The following is a 21,634-nucleotide window of genomic DNA, read 5'->3' as shown; positions in this document are numbered from 1 at the left end:
TAGCCATTTAAGAGCTTCCTGTTGCACAAGTCAGTCCACACTTCTTACTCTGTGGCTTACAAGGCTCGTGGGACTTTCCCTTGCTTTTCTCTTCAACTTTATTGCCCATGACTCTCCTTCTTTGTCTCTACCTCCAGTCACCCTGGTCACTTTTAGTTCTTAACTACCAAGCCTTTCCTAACTCTGGGGCTTTGCACAGAGACTTCCTTTGCTTATAACAATCTCTTTCATGCTCTTTACATGGTCCTTCCAATCTCAATTTACCTTCCCTCATCACCTTATCTAGCTTATGCTTTCATTTATTTCTCTTCCTCTCAATATTTTCTTGGTGGGTAACTTTTGTTGTATAGATATTTAAAATTATACTTTAGTTAAATTCATAGGTTTTTGGGGTTTTTTGCTTCTGTGGTCAGTGATTTTGTGTGTTGTTTAAGAAATGTTTTCTTACCCCAATATCATGAATATGTCATACATATTTTTCTCTACAGAAAAGTCATAGATATTTTCTTTTAAAGTTTTTCTTTAAACCGGGAAGGAAGAAAAGAGAAGTGCAAGGGAATTCCCTGGCAGTCCAGTGGTTAGGGCCCTGCGCTCTCACTACTGGGAACTCGGTTCAATCCCCGATCCCCGGTTGGGGAACTAAGACCCCTGCAAGCCATGGTGCTGCCCCCCACCCCCCAAAAAGAGAAGTGTGAAAAGGGAAGTGAAAACTACAAGCAAGAAGGAGAATAAAATAGGGAAGTAGGAAAGTAAGCAAAAAGCAGAGGTAAGAAGAGGAAAGGAAAAAAACCCTTCAGAGTTCCTCCTCCCGTTCCACTAATCTTATTGTGTATCTTCCTTCCTCATGGTCACAAGATGGTTCCTGCACTTTCATGTACAGCACTTTCGTTCTATGGAGGAAGAAAAAATAAAGGCAAAGGGAAAAGACATACATCCCCAAGTCCTCCTTTTACTTTTCAAATAATAGCATTTCCAATCAGTAGACGTATCATGTTGGTTAGACCTGAGTCACATGGACACAATAGCTGCAAGAGAGTCTGAGAAGGTGAGTCATTTTGACTGTTCACATTGCCACCCTAAACAAAATTGGGATTTTGTTAGAGAGGAATAAGGGGGAATGGATACTGCACAGGCAACCTCCATGCCTGCCATACTACTGATAAGGTGAGGTCCCTCCATATTTTTCTTCTTCAAAATTCTCCTGGTTATTCTTGATTTTTTACTCCTCCATATAAATATATGCATTATCAAGTTTTGCCAAAAACTTTGTTGGAGTTTCGATTGGGACTTCACTGATAATTTAGATTAAGTTTGGAGAGAATTTGTTATCTTTAATGTGTTGAATCTTCCCACCCATTAATCTGGTATATCACTCAATTTATTTCAGTCTTCTTTTCTGCCATTAAATTAGGCTTTATAATTAAATCCAAAAGATCTTGTTCATGCTTTACTCCTGATATCATATAATTTTTAACAATTATTTTTTGGAGTAATTATTTTTAATATAGAGATGCTTTTCATTTAAAAAATTGGAAACCTTGCTAACCTCTCATATTATTCTCTCTTCTTCTCTGGGTTTTATGTGGAGAAGTCACATTATTAGTACATAATGAGTTTTGTTTCTTACTTTCCAAATCCTCTCTCTCTTTTTTCTTCTCTCATTACAGTGCTTTTGTATAATGGTAGACATGATTCAATAAAGAGAGAAAAATATAATGATACAGGGGAGAATAAGGACAGTTGCTAGAGTGATGTCCTTCCATAAGTGAGAGGGAGTAGGATACACTGTATAAAAGGAGGTTGGCCTTAGATTAGAAGCACAAATGGAATTATTGTTGGCAGCCATTGGTTCATGAGAAGACTAGGATCAAGGAGGGGACGTGGGTTGCATTCTTTTTAGGACCATCCAAAGGCCACTGACCCATAAAAAAGAGCACTCATGTTCTCCATCTCATGATTCTCCTCTCTCTGAATGCCTCTAAGACTAGCAAGACCTTAGGCTGGTTACTTTTTTTTTTTTAACAACCCAAGGAGGAGTTTACCCACATGGACTGGGTAGAGGATGTCAGTCGGATGCCAGGGTGTGGCTTGAATTTCTGGTAGCTGGACGCATAGAGAGTGTTGTGTACTCACCCACCTAAAGAGGAAAGGGGGAGAGGGTGCCCTGCGTTGCAAGCCAGCAGGACACCATCCAATTATTGAAGTGGAATGAGAAGTTTAATTCTTAAGCATGGCTTTGGGAATTTTCCTCCGGGATGTGACATCATTTATTGAAAATTAATTGAGTATCAGCTCTATGCCAGGTCCTGGGGGTAAATAATGAGTGAGCATTTTCTTTGCCTCTTCAGACTTGGAGCTTGGTGAGGAGACAGATGTCTACTCCATGAGGCAGAATGAGATAAGCTTCACAATGTAGATGTGAGTGAAGGGCTACAGGTGCCCAGGGGACATGGTTATAGGACTAGGAATTAACTGTGGAGGGATGACACCTTCAGTTGACTAATGGGGAGGGGAATGAAGCATGCATGGCTGTGCTGGCTCGGCAGGGAGAATGCCCAGGCCAGCAGCTTCAAGGTTAATTAAGTGAAAAGTGATGCAATTGATTTCTTTGCTTCCAGCTGAATAGAACTTGGTCAGCATGGAAAACCAATGAGTTTAAAATTTCTGTACTTTGAGCCTGCAAGATGATTTCAGCATCTTCCCTCAACCCTGAATGCTGATGTTAAAGTGTGATGTTATTTAAGGGTTTAAAAATGCATCACTGCAACTGGATGAGTGGGGTTGCACCAATAACCCCCAACAGAGTACGCTGGTCACCCTTGGGTGTGTGGAAGGAGAGAGGGAGGTGGGGACATTGAAAGGATAGTAGCAAGGTAATCATACTAGAAGGTGTGCTTGGATAAACCAAAGCATAGCTTAAATAAAGCACCAGTAAAGTGACATGGTTGGATCTGCTTATGTAGATCATTCTGGTAGTGCCTAGGGGAGTGAATTGGCATGGGAAAGACAAGGGACAGGGGGCCCATGAGGGGCCGTTGCAGTCGTTCAGGCAAGAGCTGAGGCGAACGGTGGTAAAGAAAGTAAATATTTCCCAGGAGGAGTTGGTAGGATCCAGGATCCTATTTCATCCTTGACAGATTCGCAGCAGAAAAATTAGACTTCAGCTATTTCATTATGAGGTCAGAACTCAAGCAGTTTACTGAGTTTGTTGAATTCAAACAGTTTATTACCAAATTCTGCTTTTTAGTTTTAACTTCAACAATAATTTTTTGAATGACAACAATGTACTAAACCCCATGTGCATGGTTTTGTGGTTACAAAGATGAGGACGACGTAGACCTGCACTGAGGGTCCTCCGCCTTGTCTGGTCTGGTGGGGATGGGTACGTGAGCTACCATCACAGGAGTGCTGGAGAAACGTGCCCATGTTATGGGCCACGTGCTGTGGGGACAGAGAGGAGAGCCCAGGTCTAACTCTCCCAGTGGAGTCAGGGAAAGACTTCATGAACTTGAAGGGTGAGTAGCAGCTTGCTATATGATGGAATGGGGCACGAAGGGAATTTTAGAGGGAACACACACAGAGGCGTAACATGGTCAGAGATGTATGGTATAATGATTAAGAGGTGGGCTCTCCAGTTAGACAGCTTGTGTTTAAATTCTGGATCTTTCCGTTCTAGACCCTGAGCATGTTACTTAACTTTCTAGGCCTCCATTCTCTCATCTTTTAAATATGTTTTTTTACTTTTTGGGGGGCGTGCCGCACAGCTTGAGGAATCTTAGTTCCCCCGCCAGGGATTGAACCTGTGCCCTCAGTGGTGAAAGCACGGAGTCCTAACCACTGTACTGCCAGGGAATTCCCTTAAATAAGGTTATTAGTAATACCTATCCCATATTGCAAAAAGTGAGAAAGCTTGTGAAGAGAACCCTATCTTGTAGGTTTGTTATGAGGGTTAATAATGCCTGTAAATTATTTAGAACAGTGCCTGGCACATGGCAAATTCTCAACAAATACTAGCAGTTATCATTTGACCAAATATTTAGGAATTAAAGAAGAGGGATAGGGGAAAATGGAAGGTGCAGCTATTCCTGCTTTTCCTTAAAAATATTCGTGGATGTCAAATAATATAGGGCTCCTAGGACCAGGAGAGGCTTTAGTAAAAAAGTCAATGTTAAAGTATTGCTGTGAAAAAAAAAATTATTGCTGTGGACTGAATTGTATTCTCCCCACCCCAAATTTGTATGCTGAAGCTCTAACCTCCACTGTGATGGCATTTGGAAATGGGGCCTTAGGAAAGTAATTAGCGTCAGATAAGGTCATGAGGGTGGAACCTTCATGATGGAATTAGTGACTTTGTAAGAAGAGGAAGAGAGAGAGAGAGGCAGAGAGATTTGCCATGTGAGGACACAGTGAGAAGGTGGCTGGCTGCAAGTAAGGAAGAGGGTCCTCACCAGGAACTAAATTTGCCAACACCTTGATCTTGAACTTCCTCCAGAACTGTGAGAAATAAATATGTTGTTTAAGCTACCCAGTCCGTGGTATTTTGTTATAGCAGCCCGAGCACACTAATGCAGATTTTGCTACTAGGAAGAGGGGCACTGTTGTAACGAATACCTAAACATGTGGAAGCAGCTTTGTAACTGGGTAATGGGTAGAGGCTGGATAAGGTTTGAGGCACACGACAGACATGCTAATAGCGATTCTGGTGAGATCTCAGACAGAAATGAGGAACGTGTTATAGGAAACTGGAGGAAAGGTGGTCCTTGTTATAAAGTGGCATAGAACTTGGCTGAACTGTTTTCTGGTGTTTATAGTGTTTGTAGAACTTGCAAGTGATGAAATTGGATATTTGTCTGAGGAGATTTTTAAGCAAAACATTGAAGGAGTAGCTTTGTTCCTCCCAAATGCTTATAGTAAAATGTGAGAGGAAAGAGACAAATTGAAGAAGAGACCGTTCAGCAAAAAGGAAGCAGAACTCAAAGACTGGGGAACTTCTCAGCCTCTCCACATTGCAACACGTGAGAAAGCTTGCGAAGAGAGCACTAAGAGAGTGACTGAACAGCCATTTGATGGAGATCATGGGTGTGACTCACAGACTTACTCAGGCGTTTCAACAGAAGCTAAGAACAGAGATGCAATTATACCAGTGAAGACACTGCCAGTCTGAATGACAGGGAACAGAAAAAATATGAGACGAAATAAAAGACAACTGTCAGACTTCTTCAATCCTGTAGGACTGGACCACAGAGCTATTTAGCTATGGATATGTGCTGTTCTTCAAGAAAAAGGACGAAGGACTCTGAAGACAGTTTGGAGATGATCAGGGCACCTGCTTGTGACAAGTAAGTGTCTGTTGTTTAAGCCACCCCATCTGTGATATCTTGTTATAGCAACTTGAGCAGACTAATACAATTCTCTAAGACCTGGAGGAGGGAATTTGAACTCCGTAACAGCTGGTGAAACCTGGGCTTGAATCTGGGCATTTTCAGTTATCCTCTGGAGCACATCAACTAATTACTCACAAATTGCCCACATTTCGACAGCTGGATTCAAACATGTTCCCCTGTGGAGCCATTCCTCACTCTTACTGATTTGAAGACCAAGGCTTGTCTCATAAACTGGAGGGAAGTTATAAAATATGAGCCCCTGATGTGGTCTGTGCTGGGCAGAGAGCAGTGTGTTGGATTTCACTGCACCTTGATTTCAATGGATGCAGACAAATGGCACCTCTCTTATCCTCCACGTCTAATGACTACTGTGCTGGGGGAATGCTGGCCCAGCCTGGACACCTGGGCCTCCAGTAATGGAAGAGACTGAAATATGCTTAGGCTATTCATCCATATGACTTGTACAGTAGTCTGTCTTTTGGGTGTCCTGTTACTCAACTTTCTGAACTGATAATATCTGCTTTTGGGGGGAGGAGAGGATGACCATTTTAGGATTTCTCTGTGTCTGTCCTTATACTAAGAGGCGTCAATAACTAGTGAGACCGTCTTTCTTTCCTTACCATCACCTCCACTTTCCCACTCTAGACCCATCGATGTCAACCAAATCTCACTAGAGTGACACTGTTGGTGAAGGGCATTCGCCATACTCTCTACTGGGTCTGGAGCCTAGAAACACAACACTGGATCAAAATACAGAAAATGTATTACACACCTACTCTGCTCCCTCCCAGCAAGGCACAGTGAGGAATAATAATGGCTGCCAACTTATTGAGTGTTTGTGTGGGTATGTGTGTTTATCCATGCCAGACTCTAAGCACTTGACACGCATATTCTCATTTAATCTTCCCAACAAGTTTATGGAGTAGGAATTATTATGCTGAAGTTACTGATAAGGAAGCTGAAGCTCAGAGATTTTAAATAAGGTATGTGAGGTCATTCAGCTAGAAAGAGGCAGTATTGGGACTTGAACTCCTGAGTCTCTCTGACTCCAGAGACCTCTTCCTTAACCGCTCTGATAGTCTGCCTCCCGCGATGCTGAAGCAACACAAGCCTTGGTCTTTGTCCACAGAGACATTGTGCTAGTTTCTGTGGACTGTTTTAGGGTAAACATCCAGGGGTTATTGTAAAAGGAAGTACATAGTTTCACTTGAGACTGAAGAGAGTTAGAAAATAAAGAAATGCTTCTAGGGACCTGTAGGGACCATGGTGGTGGGAGCGGCATCATCTGTTGAACACGGTCACTGGTCTAGTTCTGAGAGAAGGGGCTTGTGACCTGGGCAGATGCCCCACCAGGTGACTACTGAAGAAGGACACAGAAGTACCTGGGTCCTCAGGTGGTAGTTTTACTTCCTCTTGCAGACGAAGATTCAGTTTTAGAAAAGCACAGTCATGGTGTCATAGAAAGTTCTTAGTGATCCCTTGATACAACATTTCTCAGTTTATAAATGACAAAATCCTGGCTCAGAAGAGGTGACCTCTACAGAGGAACACAGTGAGTGGCAAACGGGTGAACAAGGGTGAGAAGCCTGAGGAGAGGACCACACTGAGACAGGACTTCGACCCAAAGACCTTCCTCAACAGGGAGGCTGAAGAACCAACGGGACACTGTCCTCTGGGCTGGCAACTAGCCCTCCCCTGAAAGATAGCTCTTTGGTTAGGCAAGGTTGGTGTCTCCACCACAGTCTTCAGAGGTGTAAATCAGAGGGGGCGCTGTCTTGCCAACTGTGAAACAGGACCTAAATGTTTTAACCAATCCCAATCATCTGTAAGCAGTCTCAAACATCACTTTGAAGTGGATGGAAAATGTGTGTGTGTACATATGTATGTGCATGTATTTGCATGTACTTGTATGTGTGTGTGCACATCCCTGTGTATGTGCCTGTGTAAGTACTCCGTGTATGTGAGTGTGTGTGAATGTGTGAGTGTGTGTGTGTGTGTAACAGGGTAAGGATTCATGTTAGTGCGGAATTACCATAGCATAGAGAAGCGGCTAAAAGAATCGATTCTGGACATAGGTCTGTGTTCAAACCTTTGCTTTGCCACACACTGTGTGGCAAGTTACTTAACTTCACAAGTCTTGGCTTCCTCGTCTGTAAAACTGAAGGAACAACGTTTACCTCTCAGAGTTGTTATGGGGACTAACGGAAACCATAGGTAAGGCCCTTAGCATGATAGCTGAGAATTCAGTAAGTGGTTTTGCAGAAATCTCAGCTCAGTTATCACAGGAGAGCATGTGAGCTGCCCATCCAAATCCCAGCCACCACTGCGATGAGTTGGAATGGACTCTTCTCACCCCAAGGGCTCACAGTCAGGCATCATAATAAACTTATAAGCACGTGCTCACCTTCACCCATAGTTAAAATTCAAATAGTACAGCAACATGACGAGTAAAAAGTGATCTCTCTCACATCTTAACTGTAAAGAAACTGTGCATCCTTCTAAGACAGTTTATGCAGGTGTCATGTTTGCCCGTGGGATGCCTATCTCTACATCATTAGGGTCTTTTTCAGGATATGAGTAGAGAATATTTCCAGAAACTTTTGGTACCAGGCCAAAAGCTGCCCATCTCTGAATAGCTGCCCATCTATCCCTAGAGAAATAATGTTCAAAGGACAAGGCAAACCATCTTCCTTTTTTTTTTTTTTTTTTCTCCCATGAGGAGGGTCCCTGGGGCTTCCTGCAAGAGCAGTAGACATCAGACTTTGGGACTGTCAGAAATAAAATCCAGGCCCTGGGGCAATCCCGTATTCCTGACTGTCTCTGTCTTCCTCAATATAATAAGAATAGAGGAGGCCTAGAACCTGAGGTTTGTATGGGAGTCCAGCCGTGTAGAGACTGTCAGAGGGAAGGGTTTGGCTTAGAAACACAGGAAGTAGGATGAAACCAGACTGACAGGCCTGACACTCAGGGCAGATGACAGAGAAAGACAGATGGACTCGTGGGAGAATTTGTAGAGACTGCTATGGATTTCTCCTGATTTAATTGTCACAAAGCGACAGAAGGTAGGAAGTAGGTAGTTGTACATGTTACAGACGATAAAGCTGATGTCTTCGGAGAGGTGAAGGGACTTTGCAAGTGTTATCCACGTGAATACTTGACCCATTGTGTGTGCCCTGAGCATCCCAGTTGCTTACCACTTACTCAGCATCCGAGAATGCCTTTAAATTGCTTTAAATTGGAATTCAGGAATAAGGAGAAAAATGCCAGACTATCTGTTGTTAGCTGAGGAGAACCAGCGTTTTGACATTGAAAGAATAGTGGAATTGTCCAGCTATTCTGAAAAGGGAGGAAAAGCAAAGTGTGGCAAAAATAAGACTTAAGACTTTATATATGGATCTAGTGATGTGTGCAGGATATAGAGAACACATAAAGAAACGCCAAGATTTTAACACAAAGCAATATGGCAGAAAGATCTCTGAGAGTGTATCAATGCAAAGAACCTGGATGAGGGGGCGTAAGTGTGGGGTGGAGGAAGCAGGAGAAGCTGCCTAGGGGAGCTAAGTAACCACACAGAGGGGTCCCAGATGAACTCAGGTATTTAAAAGCCTTGCCTAAAGATGGAAAGATCTCCAAACAACCAGGAAAGCACAAGGAGGCACAGATGTACAAAAATAGTATTGGAATTGGTAGAGCCCAGGATGAAATGCAGCTTGAAAAAATTGTTACTGACCAAAAAAAGAAAGAAGTTACCTTTGAAGCAAGATGCTAAAATAAGGGCTGAATGATAGGCCCATGGCTTGGGGTAGATGGGATAATGTTAACAGATGACAGAGAACACAACCCTAATTTGCTTCTGTCTTCTCTATCAAGCAGAATGACCTTAAAACTGAAAAGGGTAGAACAAACATGATTAAGAGGGAATTGAAATCTAAGATAGGTGAAGCAATAGTACAAAGCAGCTCTAAATGAGTTCAAACTCAGATGAATTATTTCCAAGGGAGCTGGAGGAAATTGCAGATGTGGCCACAGAGATGCTGCCCTGAGTTCTGAAGAATCATGGAGAATGAGGGGGCCGCACAAGCGTCTGCTTCTCTAAAGGGAAAAACTTAAGCTCCCATGGCTTGACACTGATACCTGGCAAAGTCCCAGATATCATGAAATAGAAGTAGATTTAGCAGAGGAAAGGGTGTTCCTTTGAAACTGGCTTGAGTGCATTTAAAACAAGGAAGGACGAGTCGGGGTAACCATAGTATCTGTTTTTGTGATGGGGGACTAGGTTGGTGGATGAGACAGACAAAGTGGGCAACGATGAGTGGTCTGAACAATGTCCAGGGGGAAGCAGGTTGAATGCCCATTCACAAAATGGGTAAAGGGACGGACGGAACGAGGGTCTCTCAGAAGGCTCCATGACTAGTGCCTTTCTTCCCCACCAGCATTCCGAACAAATTGAGATGAAGACAAAAGAGTAAGCAGACAAGAGCTAAAACATCACATTTACTACTGATAGAGGCTAATTTGGAGGATTCAGCTGAGTGTGAGAACCAGCTTATCTCCTTAACTAGACAGACATATCCACTCAGCCACAGACGGTATGAACGAGGGCAGGCTTCCTGGAGAGAAGAGCAGAACTCATGTTCTCTGTAGGTGACTTCTCAACAGAGAACAAAAGAGTAGCTGAGATGAGAGTATCCAGTTTACTCCTCCCAAATTCACCAACCAGATGAAGCCCCATTCTCTGAGGAGCTGCAGTGAGAGGTGGGAGATGGCCACTACACAGCTACACGTGGAAAGAAACAACAGGAGCTGGAGAAGTGTCCCCCCCAGGAAATGTCATCCTTTAATACTGTACCAATCTCACTGTTACTTCCATTTACTTGTCTGCCTCCCTCACCGACCACATCCTTCAATCACCTCCTGGGACATTGAAGGTCCTCTATAAATAGGGAATGGATAACTTCCTTTTGAAATATTAACTGAATTACTTTTCATTCTTGGTGAAACCTGTTTGTTCCTAGTTCCTACTTGCCTGAAGGGCCTCTGCCTGTTAAATTAACAGTAGTTACTGTTTCTAGAGAACGATAAACAAGACGACAAAGGAATCACTGCTCAGTTTTGGTTCAAAGAAGCATTTTGTTTCAAAATAGAGTTTCAGTCCATAGCAGATACAGTAGTCTGAAAAATGATTTGCAAGAGTCAGGCTGACAAGGGTTGTTGGCATCCAGAGAAACACACTTGGCCTATTTTTATTTATTCAGTTTGCAAATTGGGTAATTGGACTCATATTTTTTTTCTTAACTCAGTGTCAGGGATCCTAGGCTGGCTGGGTTACCTTGGTTGAATGAAGCCCTTTGCTAAGACCAAGGTAGAGAATTATGTTCTCAGATACTTCAGCTGATGGGGATGTGTGTGTGTGTGTGTGTGTGTGTGTGTGTGTGTGTGTGGCGGGGTGGGAAGGGGAGCTAACAAAACCAAACCTTTACTTCAGTGTCACAACCACTTAATGATGGAAGCTTTATGTACCAGGTCCAGGTTGGAATTTAAGTTCATTTGACATGATCTTGGGCAGGCCACTTCATCTTTATGAGTCTTCATTTCCTTAGCTCTAAAGTGGTGACAAAAGCCTCAGCTCCCTAAACTTGTGTCAGCCTGCCCACATCAGCAGCTGTGGCCACCACATAAATCCAGCTCTAACCTCCAGTTTAGGGAGCCCTCCAGATGTGACTCCTTGCCATCCTCTTCAGATGTCCTCATGTAGAGGATCTCCTGGGCCACTCACCCCCATGACTGTATATCTCCATTTTCTTGGCTAGTAGAGTGAGATTTGGCGACCTTGCCTCAGCCTTTCATTTGGTTCAGGCCAGACATCCTCATAGAATACCATATCAGGCCCAGGTACTAGTGAGACTTCTTGGACACAGTCAGCGAGGCCACCAGAGCACCGTCAGCTGGGCATCCTGAATGTGCGGGCCTCTGTCTTTCTGAGAGGTAGGTCAGACGATTTAAGGATGGTCATGAAGAGTAAATGAGATTTTATAAAGTGCCCAGCATCGTGCTTGGTATACAGTGGGTACTTAGGACTGTTAGTTCCCATCCTTTCATAGGACCTTCAAGGGGCTGTGTCGGTGAGGAGAAAGTTGATGGCTCTTATTTAGAATTCAACACTTCAGGAGAAATGGACAGCAGAGGGCGCTAGGGAGGTGGGGTGCTATTCTCTTGATCTGAGCTGAGGTTTATCTCATAATAGCTACTTGGCCCACTGACTGCTTAGTCACTTAATCCACAGTCACCTCCATTAGTCACTGCTCCTGGGCTACTTCTTATCATAATTATAATTCCTTTAGTTTATTTTTAAACCCAGTCTTCTTGCCATTGGAAAAATCAAGTTGGAACCCAGCAAAGCCAAGTGAGAAAAACCTGCAGGAGACATGAAATCTTAGGATCAGATGGACCTATCGGTGGAGGATTTCAAAAATAAAGACAGTGTTTTACTGGGCAAGGGATGAATTGAAAAGTCAAAGGAAGACGGGCTGAGGTTTGGCCTCAAAGAATCCAGTAGGGTAGACACCTTGGTTTGATGCAGACCAGGGAAGGATCTGATGGAAGACCCCTGGACCAGGCTATTTGTCTCAATGCAGTCCTTCAAGGCAGACTCACAAGGTAGGGCTGCAAAAGTGATGCTGAAGGATGTCATAGGGTTTCTGGAAAACCTAAAAATAGTGTTGGGACTTTCCTGGTGGCACAGTGGATAAGACTCTGTGCTCCCAATGCAGGGGGCCTGGGTTCGATCCCTGGTCAGGGAACTAGATCCCACATGCATGCCGCAACTAAGAGTTCGCGTGCCACAACTAAGGAGCCCATGTGCCACAACTAAGGAGCCCTGGGGCCACAACTAAAACCCCAGACAACTAACTAAATAAATAAATACTAAAAAAAAAAAAAAAAAAATAGTGTTAGTGGTGATGCCTCTCAGGCAGGGCTGGCTTTATGGGTGTGAGACCTGTGCAGTTACACAGGGCCCTACTCTCAGAGGAGGGGTGTATCTTGGTTTGTCCTCTGCTGTCACTGTCTTGAAATTCTTAATAATCTTTTCTTTGAACTTGTGTTTTGTAAGAAACCCTGATGGAGCATGCATGCAAGCAGAGGAGATATTCTAGGCAACATGTGTGTAAGTTATAGGCCAGGCCTCTAAACACGGCAGGTAACATGCATGCTGAGGAGTTGGCCTGACAATCCTGTATACATGCCTGGGGTGTCCAGGGTGCTGCAGGGCACAGCCCCAGGGCCAGATTGGTAATGATGATGGTGACAGCAGCAGCAGAGGTAGTGATGTGGCCATGGGAGAGAGGAGGAGCTGTACTGTGGCCAGTGCTGGCATCTACGGTGGGAGGCTGGCTTGCCTGTCCATCCTGGAGCCTGTCCTTGTTTCATGTGGACAGATATTAACTCCAGCCTGAGCACTAGGACAGGAGCTACAGGAATAGAGAGTTAACTTTGTCAGAAAATTATTACAAAATATAAGTGTACACATGGACTTTGTAATAAAGCATACATGAGAGTTATTATAATTCTTTAAAGTCTATTTATATTACAAGTGTTCTTTTTTATTGAAGTATATTTGACATATAACACTGTAAATTTAAGGTGTACAACATATTGATTTGATACACTTATATACTGTAGTATGATTGCCATTGTGACGATAGTTAGCACCTCTATCACGTCACATATCATCACTTCTTTTTAATGATTGGAATAATTAAGATCTAGTCTCTTTGAGTATAATACAATATTGCTGCCTGTATTTGCTATGCTGTGCATTCTTGAAGTCACGTTGCATGTAGGTGGTGCTCACTTGTATATTGATTAGCTGGCTGTATTAGAAGCATAGAGGAAGAAAAGAGAGGCATAGAGAATAATTCACCTAATCATTTCCTAATATCCTTTGTTTGCAGTGTTTTAAAAAAATATTTTTATTGAAGTATAGTTGATTTACAATGTCTTCTTATTTTCACACACACACACACACACACACACACACACACACACACACACACTACTTTTTCAGATTCTTTTCCCTTATAGGTTATTACAAAATATTGAGTATAGTTCCCTGTACTATACAGTAGGTCCTTGTTGGTTATCTATTTTATATATAGTAATGTGTATATGTTAATCCCAACTTCCTAATTTGTCCTTCCCTCCCCCTTCAAAGAGTTTAGAATCTTTGGGTTTGGAAACTGCTGCAACATAGCAAAGCAGACACGCCTAGAAAGAGAAATCAAATTTAAAGATCATCACATTCAATAGAAAAGAACACCATTTTCATACGATTTTTAAAAAATATTTATTTATTTGTTTGTTTATTTATCTGCGCTGGGTCTTATTTGCAGCATGCGGGATCTTCGTTGCCGTATATGGGATCTTTAATTGCATCATGCAGGATCTAGTTCCCTGACCAGGGATTGAACCTGGGCCCCCTGCACTGGGAGCGTGAGTCTTAACTGCTGGACCACCAGGGAAGTCCCCATATGATGCTTTGGATGAACCAATTATTAATCAAGACAATTTAAAAAGTAATTTTGCTTTGTAATTGAAAATACAGCCATATAATGCATACACAGATGTTTCAAATGATATACAAATCATGATGCCACTTTTCGTTTCTTGTACATCCTCCACAAGTTACAGGAAATGTCGGAGGAAATGTTAAGATGTCATTGCATGAATTTATATTTAAAATTAAATTCAGACTTACACAAAACTGAATTGTGTGAAGAGTTAAATCTTTTTAGAAAAATTGTTTTGCAAGAATCATCAGCTCTAGATGCACTAAAATTTATATTTCGAAATAATTTATCAGAAATTTATCCCAGTGTTGTCACAATCTATACAATACTCTTAACAGTTCCAGTAACAGCTGCATCAGCAGAAAGATCCTTCTGAAGATAGAAAATTACCAAAATTTATTTGTGATCTTGCATTTGCCAAGAGAGATGCTTTCAATTACATCAACTGAAAATGAAGTTGCTAAAAGTATAAATTTTTAGAACCCAATAAATGAATATCCAGAGAAGCTAGCCAGAAGAATCTCATAGTCAATCAAGATACCACATTAATGATGTATTATTTATTTTGTTATATAAAATTATGATATCAAAATATATTTTTGCAATTTATGTTGTGATTCACGTATCACCATCATACCTATGATGGTTTGTAAGTAACAGTATTTTTGAAGGAAAAAGCTTTATGTTTTAGTACCTTTAACTGCACTCCCCCCCGCCCCACCTGCTTTTAGAGGAAGGGGCCCTTTGCACTGGCCCTACCAATTGTGTAGCTAGCCCTGCTCTCAGGGCTACTTCTTAGCTTTCTTAAGATTCATTGTAGATAATGATCACTTGTCTCGTCTGCTTTGGTAAAAACCTCGAGTGGATTCTTAGAAAAGAGAAAGCTCTGGAGATCATGTAGAGACAACAGGCGGCCTCCTCCTCTGAGGCTTGCACCAAGAGACAAGCCATCAGGAGCCGACTCATTCACTGTGGACTTGCCAGTCCTAGCACCGGGCCTGGCACAAGCTCAACAAACATTTGTCAAATGGAAGAGTTGTGAATACCATCGTAAGAGTGGGGGATGCTGAGGCTCAAAGAGTTTAAGCAAGATGTTCAAAGAAATGGAGCAATATGTAGGGTTGAGATGGCTGAGACAAGATGAAATCCAAGGTGTGCTGACTTAGCCATGTGTAGGATTTTCAAACGTGTTCCTCAGAACATTCCTCCTGGGGATGGTAATAAGGCTCATAAAATCAGGGTCCAATGGCGGAGCAGATTTGGGAAATGCTAGATGAAGCAAAAGCAGGTTTGGTTTTGTTTCATCAAACTACAGTGTTATTAATGCTGTTGGCATTCTGACATTTACCCTGACCCTCTAAGAGAATGATGTGCTATGTAGTCTTTCCTCAAGTTGGTGATCATGGGAATTTTATTTGGTTGAGGCTGTTCTTCAGACACTACCTGGGAAATGGTCATTGGGTTCTTCCTTTCTGTTTCTTCAGGTGGGGTCTCTAACAAATGACTAACAAGTGATGTTGAAATCCTTCAGCAACCAAACTCTGGGACCCAAGCTGGCGTGCAAGTTCTGCTCTTGATTACTGAGCCAGGTAACGTGGTGCCGAGGAATGGGTGTGGATCGGGAGCCTGGAAGCCCTTAGCTGTGTGACATTGGATAAGTCACCTCACCTCTCTGAGTCAGTTTTTCCAGCTATAAAATGGCAAGAATAAAATCTATATCTTGGGTTACTGGAGGCTTAAATGCAACAATGTATGTGATGTAATCTAGTACAAGGCCTGGCACATAATGGCTGTTCAGGAAGTATTGGATCTTAAATTCCGGCAGTCAACCTATTTTCACTATTAGGTGTTTGGCAAATACTTCTAAGTGGCGGAATCATGAATTTAGATGAAAATTTTCAAGGAAACCAACCTAGAAAATGGGTATAAATTGGTATTAACCATGCTATTCGGATTGGAGTTGGGGTGGGAGGCTGAGTGCAAGGACATTTTCCATGAGCTCAACTTCCGTATCCAATGGTCTACTTGGCAGTTCCATTCTGAGGACTAATAGGTATGTCAAAACAAATCTCTTGATTCTTTTCCCTTAAAGCTGATGCCTCTTCCAATCATTCCCGTTTCATAAAATGGTCCCACTATCCAGCCAGTTGTTTAGGTCCCCAGTCCAGGAACCATCCTTGATTTCTTCTCTTTCCACCACTCCCCACACTTATCTCAGTAAGCCTTGTTAGCTTGGCTTCAAGTCCATCCACTTCTCCACCACTATCTCCTATTTCCAGCCAACATTATATCTGACCTCAGGTACTAGCTGATGTCAGTGCTCACTCATATTCTTAAGACTTTGCATCTCAGTGCCCGAGGGCTGCCTTTCTCCAATCTGGAAGGGTCATTCTGCTCACCTGCTGCGGGCAGGAAGCGCTGGGGGTAGCAACTGCTACCCCCTAATAGCAACCTCAATTTGGGAATCGGTGCATAAATACCCCAGCTCCCTCACCTTTCAGGTGGGACTATTCTGAGGTGTGTTTTGAAGCATTTCCCCAAGTTTCTCTGCAGCATGAAGCTCCAGTTGCTTACTATGGTAACTGGCTTAATAACACACCCTTTGTTGCTTGCCTTCCCTTCTTTGTATTCCTTCCCCACACTCCTTCCAAGGAGTTCCCTGCATCTCCTAAATAAATGAATTACACTTGAATCCTTGTCTCAGGGTTTGCTTATGGGGGAACCCAAACTAAGACTCTGGTTCACTGAAACAGCCTCTTCTCTGCTACGGATCTTTCTCTGTAGAACAGCCAGACTGAAATTCTAAAAATGTAAAGTAGATCATGTCTTCTCTACTTATAAACTTCTACTCGCTTTCCCCTCCACTTAAATTACTATCCCAAATCCTGTCTATAGCTCAACGTGGTACAGATTCTGGCCCCACTGAGTACCATTCTTTCTCTCTTCCACTTCATTCCAGCCCCACTGGGTTATTGTTTGTATCTTGAAAGTAACTATCCACTTCCACCTACGGCTGTTTGCATTGGTTCCTTCTGCCTAGAAAATTGATTTCAGAACTTCAGGGGCTGAGCTCCCTTTTACAATTCCAGTCCAGTCCAAATATCATCTCCTCTGAGAAGTCACTCTAACGTAGCCATGCCTTCCTGCCATTACAGCTCTTTGCGATTATCTTGATATTTATGTATTTATTTCTTGTTCGTCTTCCCCTTCTATAATGGCCCTACTCTTAGGACAGGAACCTTGTGTGTCTTGTTCTTACTTTTTCCTCAGCACCTAGAACAGAGCTTAGCACTTAACATGGACTTTGACGTGTATTTATTGAATGAATGCATGTATGTACATTATAATATCTTATTTGTCTTTAATTGTGTCAAACGATGGTCCTTTTACTAACAATTGTCATTTGTATTAATTATTATAATTATTTTACTTAAAACTTATTTAATAATTAGAAATAAAACAAATGATAACCCATAATGAAGAGAGTCATTTACCTGACAATTATGGAGGGTCAGAGAGGTGCCAGGCATGGGGCTTCCCTGGTGGTCCTGTGGTTGACTCCGTGCTCCCAATGCAGGGGGCCCAGGTTTGATCCCTGGTCAGGGAACTAGATCCTGCATGCTGCAATTAAGAGCCTGCATGCCACACTAAGACCTGGTGCAGCTAAATAAATAAATAAATATTAAGAGGTGTGCCAGTCACTGAAGATGTGAGATGAATAAGCAGTCTCCACTCTTTCTTATGCTATAATTGAGAATAGAAAATTGAAAGAGCAGAAGTTGTTTTATATCTAACAACAACAGCAGCCATAGGCAGAATGCTGCCTCTCTGAGGATGATTTTCAGTTTCCCCCAGCACCTTCACTTCACTACGGTCATGAGCCTCATGACAGTGCTATAGGTAGCTTCATTCTTCAGGTGAGGAGACTAAAGCTTACAGAGATGAAGCGTTTTGCCAAAGCTCATACAGCTTGCAAGAGACAACAATGGGGGCTTCTCTGGTGGCTCAGTGGTTAAGAATCCACCTGCCAATGCAGGGGACGTGGGTTTGACCCCTGGTCCAGGAAGATCCTACATGCCACGGAGTAACTAAGCCCTTGCGCCACAACTACTGAACCCGCGCTCTAGAGCCCGCGAGCCACGACTACTGAGCCCGTGTGCCTAGAGCCCGTGCTCCACAACAGGAGAAGCCACAGCAATGAGAATCCCACATACCCCAACGAAGAGTAGCCCCCACTCGCTGCAACTAGAGAAAGCCCGTGTGCAACAATGAAGACCCAACGCAGCCAAAAATAAATAAAAAATAAATTTATTTAAGAAAAAAAAAAGACAACAATGGGACTGGGACTAGATTTGGGGATTCCAGGAACCGTCCTCTTTCCACTGCATCTCCCACTGTGCACAGTCTGGGCACAGAGCAGATGCCCATCACGTGCTTGTTGACAGGTGGAAGGATGCTTACTAACACCTTAGGGAGCATCCTCCATTTGGGAGCCCCTTGGGTGGCTTGACCAAAAGACACTGCCAGCTGCTGCCACTCCTGATGGTCCAGAATTACGTGGTCACTGTGGGAGGCAGCTGGCGTCTTGTAAAGCAAATTTACTGCTGATAATGAATATGTGATGCAGGTGCACACCTGCTAAGTAGATAAGTTATGTTTTCATATGTCGTTAGGTGAATCCACTAATGAAATACATTGGTTAAATAAATAATGTGTGTAATCCACTAACGTGCATTGGTGCCTAATGCAGTAAACCAATCTTAAACTAACAACTGTTAAGAGAACAAACCTGTTTAAGGCATAGATTTGCTCTATTTGAGGACAGCGAATGAATAGATTTCTTCTTAGTTATGAATAATAGATTGATCTTTGCTTTACAAAGTTAACTCTGTAATGTAGTATTTGTCTTTCTACCCATTGCTTAGATAAAATCCTGCTACATGTTTGCCTGGGCTGAGAATGCAGTATTTTTTAAAAATTTAATTTAGTTTATTTATTTTTGGCTGCATTGGGTCTTTGTCGCTGTGCACGGGCTTTCTCTAGTTGCAGAGAGAGGGGGCCACTCCTCGTTGCCATGCGTGGGCCTATCATTGCGGTGGCTTCCCTTGTTGCTCTAGAGCACAGGCTCAGTAGTTGTGGCTCACGGGCTTAGTTGCTCTGTGGCATGTGGGATCTTCCTGGACCAGGGCTCGAACCCATGTCCCCTGCATTGGCAGGTGGATTCTTAACCACTGCGCCACCAGGGAAGCCCCGAGAATGCAGTATTTTTGTGAATCAAGTTACATGCACTACAAAGCAGGGATGAAGGGAGGACAGCATGGAGAAAGCACCAGGGAAGATGTCAGGTGGGGTTAGGAAGGGCAGTTTGCCCGCTAATCACTAGGTAATAGTTGAAGGTGAGGATGGTTGAACTCTCCTTCTGAGGGGTGGGATGCTCCAGTGGAAAGTCAGTGTACCATTCAGAAAGGAACCTTAGACTGGAGGGTTACATGTTTTTCTGGTTCACTGATCACTTTGTCTACAGAGGAAGAAACTCTCACCAGCCCCCACAGGCCACTGGCTTTCTCTTTCTACTACAACAAACCTTGCCCGAAAGAAAGGTAGGCTCAGGATGGATTTAGTCATCAAAGGGTGATATCTTGCTTTCATTAAGTGTGTTATAAGATATTTATTAAGAAATACAGAACCAAAGGGCTGCTGAACTCAGAGGAATGAATCTAGTCCTACTCTCTACAGCCCTGAGAGGTACAGGGATTTTCCCAAAGCCCCACAGAGCTAACCGTAGAACTGATGCCCTCCCATTTTCCTGTCCAGCTCCTTCTTTCACATCACCCTTTCTCTTGGTTGGCAGCCTCATCTGTCCTCTACTTTCTTCATGTAGCATGCTTATTTCTGCCCCCATGTGGTTCCAGGTGAACTGGGGTAAATTCCCTCCTCCTTGATTTTTCCGGCATCAGCTATAACTGGATGCACCAAGGCAGGGAAATAATTGCAGCCTTTCCCAAAGAAAACAGCATAGAGCAGAAGGGGCACGTTACAGGGCATGTTCCTGGGGCATTCCATCCATCCCAGGCATCCCTAGACTGCTAGGTGTTAAAGGCTTCTTGTTTTTTTGTCCATAAGTTTTAGTTCCTCAAAGGGACTCTTGGGTCAACACTTGGGGACATAGTGAATCACTTTCACAAAAACTTAAAAATGAGAGAAACAAGAAAGCTCTCTGAAAGATTAAACAGCTGAATGAGTGTGTTATGCCTTGTGCATACCATGCCTCCTCCCCCACCCCCGCCCCGTAGGACAAAGGAGTCCACTGCCTCCCTCTCCAGCCTCATCTGCCACCCTTCCCCCCAGCACTACTCCCCACTCCAGCCTCATCAGACATCGTTCCATTCATTGTCCCTATTTGGGACATGTTCCCCACTCTGCCTGAGACCCTTCCTCTCCTCCTTCCTCCATCCCCTTCCCTTTTGACTTTCTCATGCCTTCTCTTGATTGGGTCCCATATCCCTGTGTGGTGGACACTGGGGCTCAGCCCAGACCCCGTTTTCAGGGTCCGCACACTCATCCCCATCTGCTGGAAACATCAGCAACTCCTGGAGCTCTCACTGAGCTTTGATCTGGGTCACAGGGAACTTCCTCCCCCAAGGTCCTGCCCCTTCCCTTAGGGTGGCCATAGTCAATGACCAGCTGATTCAGGGATACCATGGCTCAGCCCCCTTGCCTCAGTTGGGGTCCATTCTGCAAGGCCATCTCAGCACCAGAGTTCCTCATAAGACTGACTGGAGCCTTGTTTGCAGCCTCATTGCAGGCCAGCTTCTCCGAATCCTACCTTCCTCACTTTCTCACAGGTTTATCTCCTGAGAGGACCCTCCAGTCAACTTTCTGTACACAATTGTCCATCTTAGTCTGTTTCCTGGAAATCCAAGCTAAGACAGTTGGTGTCAGGAGTGGCCCTAGGAAGAAGATGCTAAAATGCAATCTTGGAGATCCCTCTCACCCGTCGTCTGACAAAGAGAACCCCAAAACTGGTGGTAGGTGAAGTCAGGATAGCCTCTGATGTATGTGGCAGTGCAATTGTTAGGACTGGGCTAGGACACCAGTGGAAGGGGATGCACTGGCTCATGTAGTATCTTAGGCACTGGAGGGGTTTGAGGGAAATAGTATCTAAGAGGATCATGGAAGTCGTGGTAGTTGCTGAATGTCATTGATTCGTTGAAGAGAGATGATGACAGGCTCAGAGTAAAACTAACCATCAGTTCTAGGCAAAATGTGAAAGCCAAAGCCTCCTTGGCAGCATTTAAGGAAATCCTAATCTCTGCAGTAGGGCCGGGAAGTGCGGAGAATCAGGCTCAGAACTCAATTGTAGGAGGAACAGATCTGCAGAGGAAGTTGAATCTGGCCCTAGCAAGTCTCCTGTGCCAAAGTCGTGGTCCTAATATAGAAGAATCGGACCCTAAGACATGAGACCGGGATATCTGAGTAGATGCAGTTGAGAACCTTGAATTTACAGCTTTTCCTGGAGCCATTGGATCCACAGAAGTGTTCTACTCCCCACTGGTGGCAGATTCTGAAGATCGTGTGGAAGGTTCCATTGAGACAGGTGTCTTACAAGATGATGCTTGTTTCTCTCAGGATCTACCTCCGTCTCCTCTCCTGGCAATTAGACCAACCGCATGGGCTAAATCC

General features: G+C 43.5%; 1 long non-coding RNA gene across 3 annotated transcripts in view; it reads left to right on the top strand.

Annotated features, from left to right (window-relative positions):
- Nucleotides 1–939: 939 nt before the first annotated feature.
- LOC112412135 (uncharacterized) overlaps nucleotides 940–21,634 on the top strand; it is a 97,707-nt gene continuing 77,012 nt past the window's right edge. Inside the window, exons 1-2 of one of the 3 annotated variants that reach the window (XR_003005742.1) lie at nucleotides 940–1,045; nucleotides 15,436–15,540. This is a non-coding gene — a long non-coding RNA (uncharacterized LOC112412135). Of the gene's footprint in view, nucleotides 1,046–5,045; nucleotides 5,340–15,435; nucleotides 15,541–21,634 lie in introns of those variants that run through there. The other 2 variants (XR_003005740.1, XR_003005741.1) reach the window with 2 other exon arrangements.

This window comes from Neophocaena asiaeorientalis, unplaced genomic scaffold, assembly GCF_003031525.2.
Source record: "Neophocaena asiaeorientalis asiaeorientalis breed wild unplaced genomic scaffold, Neophocaena_asiaeorientalis_V1.1 scaffold912, whole genome shotgun sequence".
NCBI lineage: Eukaryota > Metazoa > Chordata > Mammalia > Artiodactyla > Phocoenidae > Neophocaena > Neophocaena asiaeorientalis.
Note: the sequence above shows the minus strand (reverse complement) of the source record. Positions and strands in the feature narration are given on the sequence as shown.